Genomic DNA, 12803 nt, shown 5'->3' with positions numbered 1-12803 from the left:
CTGGCGGATCTGGAAGATCCTGGCTGACTGGCGGCTCTGGAAGATCCTGGCTGACTGGCGGATCCTGGCAGACTGGCGGCTCTGGCTGCTCCATGCTGACAGGCGGCTCTGGCTGCTCCATGCTGACTGGCGGCTCTGGCTGCTCCATGCTGACTGGCGGCTCTGGCTGCTCCATGCTGACTGGCGGCTCTGGCTGCTCCATGCTGACTGTCGGCTCTGGCTGCTCCATGCTGACTGTCGGCTCTGGCAGCTCCTTGCAGACTAGCAGCTCCTTGCAGACTGGCTGCTCCTTGCAGACTTGCAGCTCCTTGCAGACTGGCAGCTCCTTGCAGACTGGCAGCTCTGGCGGCTTCATGCAGACTGGCTGCTCCATGCAGACTGGCAGCTCTGGCAGCTCCTTGCAGACTGGCAGCTCCTTGCAGACTGGCAGCTCCTTGCAGACTGGCAGCTCCTTGCAGACTGGCAGCTCTGGCTGCTCCTTGCAGAGGCGGAAGGCTCTGGCAGCGCAAAACAGGCGGGAGACTCCGGCAGCGCTGGAGAGGAGGAAGGCTCTGGCAGTGCTGGAGAGGCGAAGCACACTGTAGGCCTGATGCGTGGTGCTGGCACTGGTGGTACTGGGCCGAGGACATGCACAGGAAGCCTGGTGCGGGGAGCTGCCACCGGAGCGCTGGTGTGTGGAGGTGGTACTGGGTAGACAGGACCGTGCAGGCGCACTGGAGCTCTTGAGCACCGAGCCTGCCCATCCTTACCTGGTTGAATACTCCCCGTCGCCCTGCCAGTGCGGCGAGGTGGAATAGCCCGCACTGGGCTATACAGGCGAACCGGGGACACCGTGCGCAAGGCTGGTGCCATGTAAGTTGGCCCAAGGAGACGCACTGGGGACCATATGTGTAGAGCCGGCTTCATGGCACTTGGCTCGACGCTCACTCTAGCCCGGCCGATACGCAGAGCTGGAATGTACCACACCGGGCTATGCACCCGCACTGGGGACACCGTGCGCTCCACCGCATAACACGGTGCCTGCCCGGTCTCTCTCGCCCCCCAGTTAGCACAGGAATTTGGCGCAGGTCTCCTACCTGGCTTCGCCACACTTCCTGTGTGCCTCCCCCCCCCCCAAGAAATTTTTGGGGCTGACTCTCGGGCTTCCATCCGCATTGCCGTGCTGCCTCCTCATACCAGCGCCTCTCTGCTTTCGCCGCATCCAGTTCTTCTTTGGGGCGGCGATATTCTCCAGGCTGTACCCAGGGTCCTTTACCGTCCAACTCATCCTCCCATGTCCAGTCTTCCAAATAATGCAGCCTCTCCCACTGCTGCTGCTGCTGCTGCTGCTGCCTCCGTTGCTTCTCCTGCTGCTGCCGCTGTTGCTCCTACTGCCCTTTACCACGCCGCTTGGTCCTGTTGTGGTGGGTGATTCTGTAACGGTTTTCTTTATGTGAAGGAGAGTCGGACCAAAATGCGGAGTGGCTATTTAGATGAATGTTTTAATGACACAAAGGAAACACGAATCAATACAAAAACAATAAACGTAATGTGAAAACCGAAACAGCCTATACTGGTGCAAACTAACACAGAGACAGGAACAATCACCCACGAAACACTCAAAGAATATGGCTGCCTAAATATGGTTCCCAATCAGAGACAACGATAAACACCTGCTTCTGAGAACCACTTCAGACAGCCATAGACTATGCTAGAAAACCCCAGTAAGCCACAATCCCAATACCTGCAAAAAAAAAACAAGACAAAACACACCACATACCAGTACCCATGTCACACCCTGGCCTGACCAAATAAAGAAAGAAAACACAAAATACTAAGACCAGATACACAAATACACTTTGATTTGTCTGTCCGTCTGTCCGTCTGTGAGTGTGTGTGTGTGTGTGTGTGTGTGTGTGTGTGTCTGTCTGTCTAGCTGTGTGTGTATCTGACCGTGTGTTTGTGTTAGTAGTAACTTCTGAGCCATCAGCTCAGCCTCAGTGGTGATCAGGCTGCTGTCGGCTGGGCTGGCTCATCCTGTTTGAAAATGGGTCAGGACCTGTAAGGCTGACCTGGCCTGTAGCCCAATCAGCTATCTCCCATATCACCCTGGCCACTCACTGGCTTACCTCAGGCACCCTGTAGAGTAAGCCACCACACACATGGAGGGAGTAGAACTCTCACACACACACATACACAGACACATTCACTTACTATCCTTAGACAAAGGAAAACATGTGTAGGCATATGTAGGGCCTAAATACAGCCTGCATGCCCTCTCTCCTCTCCTTTCTCCTCTTCTCTCTATGGATGGAGCGATCTGTTACATTCAGCAACACATTTTTGCTGCATCAGACATCCATCACGCATTGCCACTATGTGCTGAAACGTGGTAAGACACCATATACCCTCTACTCATCGGGGAGAACAATACAAAACGGCATTCTCATTCAAACACATTTTTTGTTTTAATGATGTTATCCTCTGCCTCATGTGGAAAACAATTACAGTTTTTTCCAACTGCTTACACACGTTTTTCAAAACTGTCTCCTTTTTTCAAAACTCTACAAACAATTCCCAAAACTGCACACACAAAATGCAAAATGCCTCACATCTCCTTCAAAATGTAACACTGCATTCAAAATGCCATAAACACATGTCAGAATGAAGCATTTGCATCAAATGGCAAACACTGCTTTCATAATAGTACATTTTTGGATATACCATGTAAACACTGTTATTCTAAATCTAAAGCTCTTTGGTCTTTCATAGGCTAAAATCTACATTTATATACAATGTTCGACAGTGAAAGTAATCTGCTGAGAGGGGTAACAAGTACACTGTAAACACCAATGCAATGTAGAAACAGAAAAGATTTATTAGGCCAAACATTACTGTTGTATACAGTAGCATACAACAAAACCATAAACATATGTAAAACAAAAGTATATTCTTTAGAATACAGTAAAGAACACAATTGTTTGTGTGGGGTCCCGGGGGGGTAGTCCAGGAATTGGTGGGGGGGGGGGGGCAGTCACCAGTGCTAAGCTACGCTTCATCTCTTCCCCGGCCTGGGTCTGGCCACAATACTTTGTCCACATCAAAAGATAAGTTTTCTCTTGCCAAACATGGAGGGAAGTATCTCCTAGCATGGTGTATCCAACCTTGGACAGAGGCAACCTCTATGTCCCCACATGCGTCCGCCATTGCCTGGAGAAGCGGCTGTACATTACTGTAATGCTAAAATAGTCATTAGATAGTTGCATACCTGTTCTCATTTCTGAAGGTTCGAATTATGGACGCCACTGTAAATCGACTCAAGTTGGACTGGACTCTCAGTCCAGCCTCTCTTATGGTCAAACCGTGGTTGATCACATGATCAACAAGTGTTGCCCTAATCTCATCAGAGATGGCTATCCTTCCTTCTCTTCTTTGCCCTTGTCCTCTTCTTCCTCTTCCTCCTACTCCTCTTGCTCTCTGTCCATTGTTGGCATCCATTGTTCAAAACAGGTAATCTGACCTTTGACCTATTTATAGGCCTATACTACAGTAAAACAGTGATTGGTTAGTGATCAGTTAAGCTATTAGTGTTTGCACATGTGAGGAGTGTGTGTGTGACCTGGTGAATAAGTGTAGCATTTGGTTGTGTTTGGAAAAGGAAAGCAAGTCACTTCCTGTTCGATTTCTGTGTTTCAGGTAGAGAATTGTGTGTAGTGTTTTGAAAAAAGTTTTTTATGCAATTGACAACTGAGTCAAAGGCTGATAAATAGCTTATGGTTTTGAATATTTGATGTGTAGTTTTGCACTTTGAGTGAGAGGTTTCAAAAATTGTGTGACATGAAAAGATTTTGTGTGTAAGCAGTTGGAAAAAACTGTAAGCTTCTGCTCCTGTCTAGTATCGTGAACGATTTTGACCGAGCTACACTCCTAAAGCCCTTTCACCCATTTGGTTTGTTTTGAGTCATTTGACCTTTCTTGTCGCACTATATACTCAATGCCTGACTGAAATTTAGAGTACAATAATGCCTTCATGAGTAATGTCATTCCTGCTGGACAGAACGGCATGTTTCAATCGAATTGCGTGTGTGTGTGTGTGTGTGTGAGAGAGATTTGGGACAGGGGAGTTAGATTCTCTTTTAAATGTAATTCTAAGAAGTGCATTATTTGCAATCTTCTGTTCAGACAAAGGACCATAGGCTCTCAATATGAAAACAAATATGGCATAGTGCAACCCTAGCCCAATATGTACTGTCATTTCTCCATCGCTTGTAAAGACACACACTTTGATGAGTAGTGTGCTTGTTCTCTGTTCCCCTTTCACTATGACTGATCTGTTGCTTCTATATTTACACACTGCTGATGACTGGAACTTTATCAAGCATACATAGAAATCTATTTTCAATCATACATGGAAATTAACTTAAGAATTTGGATTTTATTACACACGTTAATGTTAGGACAATAGTAGTACAATACGGTTTTCATAGTTATTGTAGTAGTAGTAGTAGTAGCAATAGTAGTTGTAGTAGTCACAGTACTAGTAGCAGCGGCAGCAGTAGTAGTAGTAGTTGGAGTAGTAGTTGTAGTCATAGTAGTTGTAGTAGTCATAGTAGTAGTAGCAGCAGCATCAGTAGTAGTAATGGTAGTAGTAGTAGTAGTCGGAGTAATAGTTGTAGAGGTAGTAGTTGTTGTAGTAGTAGTAATAGTTGTAGATGTAGTAGTTGTAGTCGTAGTAGTAGCAGTATTAGTTGTTGTAGTAATAGTTGTAGTAGTTGTAGTTGGAGAAGTAGTAGTAGCAGCAGTAGTGGTAGTAATAATTGTAGTAGTAGTAGTAGTTGTAGTAGTAACAGTAGCAGCAGTAGTAGTAGTAATAGTTGTAGAGGTAGTAGTTGGAGTAGTAGTAGTTGTAGTAGTAGTAGTAGTAGCAGCAGTAGTAGTAGTTGTAGTTGTAGTAGTAGTAGTAATAGTTGTAGAGGTAGTAGTTGTTGTAGTAGTAGTAATAGTTGTATTAGTATTAGTTGTAGAAGTAGTTGTAGTAGTAATAGTTGTAGATGTAGTAGTTGTTGTAGTATTAGTAGTAGCAGCAGTAGTAGTGGTAGTAATAGTTGTAGAGGTAGTAATATTTGTAGAAGTAGTAGTTGTAGTAGTAGTAATAGTTGTTGTAGTAGTAGCAGCAGTAGTAGTAGTAGTAATAGTTGTAGATGTAGTAGTTGTTGTAGTATTAGTAGTAGCAGCAGTAGTAGTGGTAGTAATAGTTGTAGAGGTAGTAGTAGTAGTAGTAATAGTAGGAATAGTTGTAGTAGTAGTAGTTGTAGTAGTAGCAGCAGTAGTAGTAGTAACAGTTGTAGAGGTAGTAGTTGTAATAGTTGTAGAGGTAGTAGTTGTAGTAGTAGTTGTAGAAGTAGTAGCAGTAGTAGTAGTAATAGTTGTAGGGGTAGTAGTTGTTGTAGTAGCAGTAGTAGTAGTTGTAGTAGCAGCAGTTGTAGTAGTAATAGTTGTAGATGTAGTAGTTGTAGTAGTAGTAGTTGTAGTAGTAATATTTGTAGAAGTAGTAGTTGTAGTAGTAATAGTTGTTGTAGTAGTAGCAGCAGTAGTAGTAGTAGTAATAGTTGTAGAGGTAGTAGTAGTAGTAGTAATAGTAGGAATAGTTGTAGTTGTAGTAGTAGTAGTTGTAGTAGTAGCAGCAGTAGTAGTAGTAACAGTTGTAGAGGTAGTAGTTGTAATAGTTGTAGAGGTAGTAGTTGTAGTAGTAGTTGTAGAAGTAGTTGTAGAAGTAGTAGCAGTAGTAGTAGTAATAGTTGTAGGGGTAGTAGTTGTTGTAGTAGTAGTAGTAGTTATAGTAGCGGCAGTTGTAGTAGTAATAGTTGTAGATGTAGTAGTTGTAGTAGTAGTAGTTGTATTAGTAGTAGTAGTTGTAGAGGTAGTAGTTGGTGTAGTAGTAGTAGTAGCAGCAGTAGTAGTAGTAATAGTTGAAGAGGTAGTAGTAGTAGCAGCAGTAGTAGTAGTAGTAATAGTTGTAGAAGTAGTAGTAGTAGTAGTAGTAGTGGTAATAGTAGTTGTAGTAGTAGCAACAGCATCAGTAGTAGTAATAGTTGTAGAGGCAGTAGTTGTAGTAGTAGTAGTTGTAGGAGTAGTAATATTGTAGTAGTAGTAGTTGTAGTAGTAGTAGTTGTAGAAGTAGTAGTATCAGCAGTAGTAGTAGTAATAGTTGTAGAGGTAGTAGTTGTTGTAGTAGTAGTAGTAGTAGCAGTAGTAGTAGTAATAGTTGTAGAGGTAGGAATTGTAGTAGTAGTAGTAGTTGTAGTAGTAATAGTTGTAGAAGTAGTAGTAGTAGTAGTAGAAGTAGTAGTAGCAGCAGTATTAGTAGTAATAGTTGTAATTGTAGTAGTAGTAGTAGTAGTAGCAGCAGTAATAGTAGTAATAGTTGTAGTGGTTGTAGAAGTAGTAGTTGTTGTAGTAGTAGAAGTAGTAGTAGTAATAGTTGTAGAGGTAGTAGTTGTTGTAGTCGTAGTAGCAGTAGTAATAGTAATAGTTGTCGAGGTGGTAGTTGTAGTAGTTGTAGTAGTAGTAGCAGCAGTAGTAGTAGTAATAGTTGTAGAGGTAGTAGTTGTAGTAGTAGTCAATGTAGTAGAAGTAGTAGTCATAGTTGTAGAAGTAGTAGTAGTAATAGTTGTAGAGGTAGTAGTTGTAGTAATAATAATAATAATAATAATATATCCCATTTAGCAGACGCTTTTGTCCAAAGCGACTTACAAGTCGGCTGGGGCCACTACTTTTACATATGGGTGGCCCCAGCAGGAATCGAACCCACGACGCTTGGCGTTGCAAGCGCCATGCTCTACCGACTGAGCCACACAGGACAGTAGTAATAGTAGTAATAGTTGTAGAAGTAGTAGTTGTAGTAGTAGTAGTAAATGTAGTTGTAGTAGTAGTAGTAGTAGTAGTAGTAGTAGTAGTAGTAGTAATAGTTGTAGAGATAGTAGTTGTTGTAGTAGTTGTAGTAGTAGTAGTAGCAGCAGTTGTAGAGGTACTAGTAGAAGTAGTTGTAGTAGTAGTAGTAATAGTTGTAGAGGTAGTAGTTGTTGTAGTAGTAGCAGCAGTAGTAGTAGTAATAGTTGTAGAGGTAGTAGTTGTAGTAGTAGTAGTAGTAGTAGTAGCAGTAGTAGTGTAATAGTTGTCGAGGTAGTAGTTGTAGTAGTAGTAGTTGTAGTAGTAGTAGCAGCAGTAATAGTAGTAATAGTTGTAGCGGTAGTGGTTGTGGTAGTAGTAATAGTTGTAGAAGTAGCAGCAGTAGTAGTAGTAGTAATAGTTGTAGAAGTAGTTGTTGTAGTAGTAGCAGCAGTAGTAGTAGTAATAGTTGTAGAGGTAGTAGTTGATGTAGTAGTTGAAGTTGTAGTAGTAGTAGTAGTAGCAGCAGTCGTAGTAGTAATAGTTGTAGAGGTAGTAGTTGTAGTAGTAGAAGAAGTAGTAGTCGTAGTTGTAGAAGTAGTAGTAGCAGCAGTAGTAGTAATAATTGTAGAGATAGTAGTTGTTGTAGTATTAGTATTAGTAGTTGTAGTTGTAGTAGTAGCAGCAGTAGTAGTAGTAATTGTTGTAGAGGTAGTAGTTGTAGTGGTAGTAGCTGTAATAGTTGTTATAGTTGTAGTAGTAGAATTAGAAGAAGAAGCAGAAGAGTAGTTTGTTTTCTCTAAGCCACAATGTAAATCTTACCTAGTATAGATACATTAGATTGCATTGGATTCAATCATAGCAAGAGAAAAGCACATTATCACGTGAAATTGTAATATCAGTCAATACATTGTTAATTTTAGTTCTGTACTGTACTCTTCCAACTGAAACTAATTGATCCTCTACATCACATATAACACATAGGTAAGGGTGTGAATGTCTGCTATGCCTAGACAGATAGACAGACAAATCTATCAAGTCTATTTACCTTTACCTCTGGATAAGAGCGTCTGCTAAATGACTTAAATGTAAATGTAAATGTAAAGTAAAGTCAAATTCACTATTATTTTCATCTGCGGTCTCCACAATATTTATTCAATGGCTGCTTTTTCAATTCAGATACTGAATGGGCTTCCTTTTGGGGATATAACTGTTGCTTTTGCTTTTCAGATCAACATTCATTGAAATATTTTAAGTAAAATAGTATTTGCCCGATGAGGTATTACTGAGCGATATCTAACATTTCTTATAGCTGGAGTTCATGGTTTATTACATTTATAGTTCCAATAAATACATGATTAAATAAGTTACAACAATTGAAAGGATTGAAAAAGTCCCAATTCATTCAATATTTGCTAAAAAACATATTCTCACTGGTCAATTGTGGTTACACTTTAGTTATTTATTTAGGTTAATTATTTATTTATTAAAAACAAAATAAGAAGATTAATACTACAGCATATACAGTACTATATCATTATAGCAGCATGTTGATGTAATGGGTACTACAGTATATACAGTACCCTATATAATAGCAGAACGAGTTTAGCAGCTCTTTTATGAAACAGCCCCATCAGCCTAAGGTTTGATTTCTTAGACTGAATTATCCTGAAAATAGTGTTTAACAGATTGTAAAAGTTTGCCATGCCCCCTCTACCACAGCATCAGGGGAATATAAACAACATTTTTTAACACATTGGTAATGGTGTGAATGTTAGCTATCTGTCTTTTCCCCTTTACCGCAGTGTCCACGTTTGTGTGATCTAGTACATTATACATGGATGTTTTGGAGAGATTCTGTGCATGTATGATGGTATGCAAAACTACACTTTACATCTTGCAGATGGGGGTTTCCCCAATCCTTACATCTGTGTGTGTGTGTGTGTGTGTGTGTGTGTGTGTGTGTGTGTGTGTGTGTGTGTGTGTGTGTGTGTGTGTGTGTGTGTGTGTGTGTGTGTGTGTGTGTGTGTGTGTGTGTGTGTGTGTGTGTGGATGTGTGTTTGTTTGTGTGTGCACACATACGTGGTTATGTTGGTGTTAGCATGCAGTTTTGTGAGTGAGCTGTCAGATTATGGTCGTTTTAGTGCTCTTAAACATGACTAATAATTTAATGACATTTCTAGTCTTAGATTTCTCTTTGTGTTTTACTGGTTCTAATTAGTTTTTAGATATCGTAGAGAATCAATTAAGACACTGAATGGGCGTCCTCATTAATCTCTGTCATCAGAATTGTTCAGCAGCTACTTTACACAATACTACAGGGAGCTTTAGTCTCTCACGGCTTGAATTATTGCACTGTGGGTTCAATGCATTCCCTGGGTCCCACGTGTGTGTGTGTGCGTGTGTGTGTGTGTGTGTGTGTGTGTGTGTGTGTGTGTGTGTGTGTGTGTGTGTGTGTGTGTGTGTGCGTGTGCGTGTGCGTGTGCGTGTGCGTGTGTGTGTGTGTGTGTGTGTGTGTGTGTGTGTGTGTGTGTGTGTGTGTGTGAGAGAGACAGAGAGATAGTGAGAGAGATGTGAGGTTTAGCTTTGAGTCAGAGGCAGCAAAAGTGTGTAGGATGAGACCATCCCTTGTCCCTCCCAGTCTCTCATCAACTATCTCTGTTTTTTTCTCTTTCTAATTGAAGACAACACACACTTGTGTAGAAAGGACAATATTTGTTTAAAGGGTCATAGTAGATTGATGGTGTGTGTGTCTGTGCGCACGTGCATTTGTCCATCCCTTTCACAGTAAGGTGAGTGGGTGGTAGCAGCAACTGGTCTGCTTATGTGACTTGTTGCATAGCAGACATGCTTCTCACTGCTAGATATTACTCATTTCCTCAAGTCTATACACACACACATATATATACACACACACACAGTCCCAGTTAGGCACTGACGCTCATACACATGCTGACACACTGACACGCGCAGTCTCAAGGCTTCTCAGTGTTATTCTCACTTTGGTGGGCTTGCTTGTTCTATTTCTCACATACATCGCTGTGTGACAGGGTGTGACTGGCAGCTGTTGCTGGTGTTTCTATTAGTGCTGTGGAGGTAAAGTAGGAAGCAGTCTGGGGGGAGGGGCTTGATCCCCTGGATGACTGCAGCTTGTATGGCCACCAACACTCGGACAACACTCTGGTCAGCATCCCACTCTAAGGTCAGTTGCTGTACTTTGGATCCATTCATCACAACCAACTCCATCAACCCGTCTGTTCTCTTGTGTTCTCAACTGCTCTTTTTTCATGTCTAACTGTTGTTTAGCTAGATGAATTTGACTACTGCATAACAAATTCACCCTTGGAGTTAATTAAGATTCTTTACCCTCTATTCTCTCTTTTTATATCAAAACTGTGATAAGTATTTAAATGGATTGACTTTGAGTTTTATGCAGAACTTGTTTATGAGTGGGAGTGGAGATGTATTGGTGTGGACACACCTGTTGATCTAGTTGTTTATGGAGGAGACGGAATAGCTGAGTCAATCTGGGTCCTCTCTGTGGTCAGATGCTGAATGGAGGTTCTGTCTCATTCTTATGCAGGACACTAGGTTAATATAACACTATGTGTATTTCCTGTGGAGAGCAGTGTAGTGGATGGTAAACTCAAGTAGATGCAGGTTACCCACGTTTCGTTTTTTGCTTGACAGTTTACCCACCTTATGCAGAAAAATCCATTGAAAGTATAGGGACCATTACTTTTTCACCCCGGCCAGCAATCAGAGTTTACACACCTTTTTTTGTACCACTACATCACTGGTGGAGAGGATGGAGAGGGGGAGAGGCAGTTTGAAAATATTTCACAAATTTCACTTTTACAGTTCACAAATTCCTCAATGACATCAAAGCCTGTTGATATTTTCTAGCATTTGTATTTCTTGATATGCATTACACATGCTTTGAGTATATGTAAAAGCAAAGGATTTGGATGGTCCCTTTCTTTCTAATGAGTGACAGTTACTGTAACATAACCACAACCCTCCAACCACAGAGAACAGTCATCTCCAGAATAACAAGGCAATACACTGGTGCCAGCTAATCCCATCATCCAGAGCCACAAGAAGTAAAGAGGGCAAGTCAAGTCAATTCCAATGTGCCTGCCAATCTTCCATCCCACAGCAGCAGAGTGACAGAGGAACATTTATGCTGACTCTGATGCTCTCTGAGGAAAACCTTTACATATTCACTCTAAAGCTGAAGAAAAACTCCTTCACCTCTCACACAGGAGGACTGAGAAGGCACACACATTCTCATGCTCACACTCGCTCACACACAGAGGCACGCGCATACACAGATGCACACATACACACACATACACACACACACACGCACTGTGCAATAAGAATGTGTGTTGCTGTGTGCGTGTGTGTATGTGTGCATCTGTGTATGCGCGTGCCTCTGTGTGTGAGCGAGTGTGAGCGTGAGCATGCCCACAATACCCTCATCAACGCCTCATCAGGTATGTCACCCTTTGAGTGTGCCCTGTGTTACCAACACCCCTTGTTCCCTGCCCAAGAGGGCGAGGTAGCGGTGCCCTCGGTCCAGGACCAGGATCAGTTTGCAATCAATGTAAAAAAATGTTTTGAATTAAGAAATCTGCATACAAACTTGAGTAAGTGAGCTCCAAAATACAGGTGTTTCAGCCTAGCTCAGTGCTTTCTGTGGTAGTGGGGCAGCCAGCAGAAAATAAGGAGCGTAGGGGTTGGTTATGTTCACTAGCTGCACCATGATTGGCTAAATGTTCTGTCACTCATGGGGATACAATATCACCGCAAAATCTACTGGTAGAGCTTGAAAATTCAAGCCCCTTGGGTGCTGCCATAGAGTTGCATTGGAAGTGCCCATCCAAGAAGGCTCAAGGTCATTGGCCACAGATAAAATGACATCAAATCACATTATATCTACATTTGCTTTGATTGGACTGATCATGTTAACAGATCAAGCTAGCAGTCATCATCATGCATCAAGTCAGCAATCTACTGGCAAATCCTTGTCATATAAAGAGAAATAAGTAAGAGAAATTATCGATAAAACGTATCGGTGCTCATCGGCCATTGGATATAAACATTACACAACAAGTTGGAAATCGCAAATTCAACAATGAGTAGTTTGGAAGGAATCAGTGACTACCTGCAAGCATTGCAAAGCAATCACTAGCCTGCTATTCAGTGGAGTGGGTGTGTGGTCCAAGTCTGGGTTTAAGGGTGTCTTTTCCAAGCTTAAAATGATAAACATGCAATGCTGACCATACTGTCAATACAGCATGACTTCTGCCGAGTTCAAAACATCTGGAAACGTGGAAATCTTATATTTCAGTGATTTCAAGACAACTGGGAACTTGGGAAAATGTTTTGCTCAGACTAGAAAAATACATTTTAAAAGGTCATTCAACTCGTAATTGCATGTCGGGAACTCGGCCTCTTTCTAGAGCTCTGACCTGAAGATCACTGACGTCATGATTCAACCTTGTTTTTTCAGAGTTCCCAGTTGTCTTGAAAGCACCATAATGCCATACTTTGATGACAACGTTTGATGACTAAATATGCCCACGAAGGACTTCCGCGCCAATTCCCTGTTAAAGTGAGCACAGCCTAAAAATGTATTGTATGCTGTCGCATAAATTATGTAATATGCCAGGGAGGTATGTATACTGTCACTAAGAAAGTAATACTAGGTGTATGTTGTGTAGTAAGATGTTAGTAGCCCATGTGCCTCACCCTAATAATTTGGTCCATTTTCCCCACATAATTCAGCCTACTATTCTGACTTGGTGGTGCACATGCACCATATAGCCTGTTTTAGACAAATGTCATATTAAGAGGAGCAGCACAGGGGAACCCAAGAGCAGACTCAGACCGGAGTCTGAATGAACTAAGATATTTGTTGTAACACAGGG

At 42.1% G+C, this 12803-nt stretch overlaps 1 protein-coding gene across 2 annotated transcripts in view; it reads left to right on the top strand.

Annotated features, from left to right (window-relative positions):
* The window catches only part of LOC135527531 (ataxin-1-like), a 51299-nt gene that overhangs the window by 32055 nt on the left and 6441 nt on the right, over positions 1-12803 (top strand). The window contains exon 1 of one of the 2 annotated variants that reach the window (XM_064956031.1): positions 9824-10069. The exons of the other annotated variant lie outside the window; for it this stretch is intronic. The gene's annotated coding sequence lies outside the window, so the exon portion shown is untranslated. Of the gene's footprint in view, positions 1-9823; positions 10070-12803 lie in introns of those variants that run through there. 2 annotated transcript variants of the gene reach the window in all.

The sequence above is a fragment of the Oncorhynchus masou genome, chromosome 33, assembly GCF_036934945.1.
Source record: "Oncorhynchus masou masou isolate Uvic2021 chromosome 33, UVic_Omas_1.1, whole genome shotgun sequence".
NCBI classification, from domain to species: Eukaryota; Metazoa; Chordata; class Actinopteri; order Salmoniformes; family Salmonidae; genus Oncorhynchus; species Oncorhynchus masou.
The sequence above is the reverse complement of the archived record's forward strand: the minus strand, read 5'-3'. Positions and strand labels throughout refer to the sequence as shown.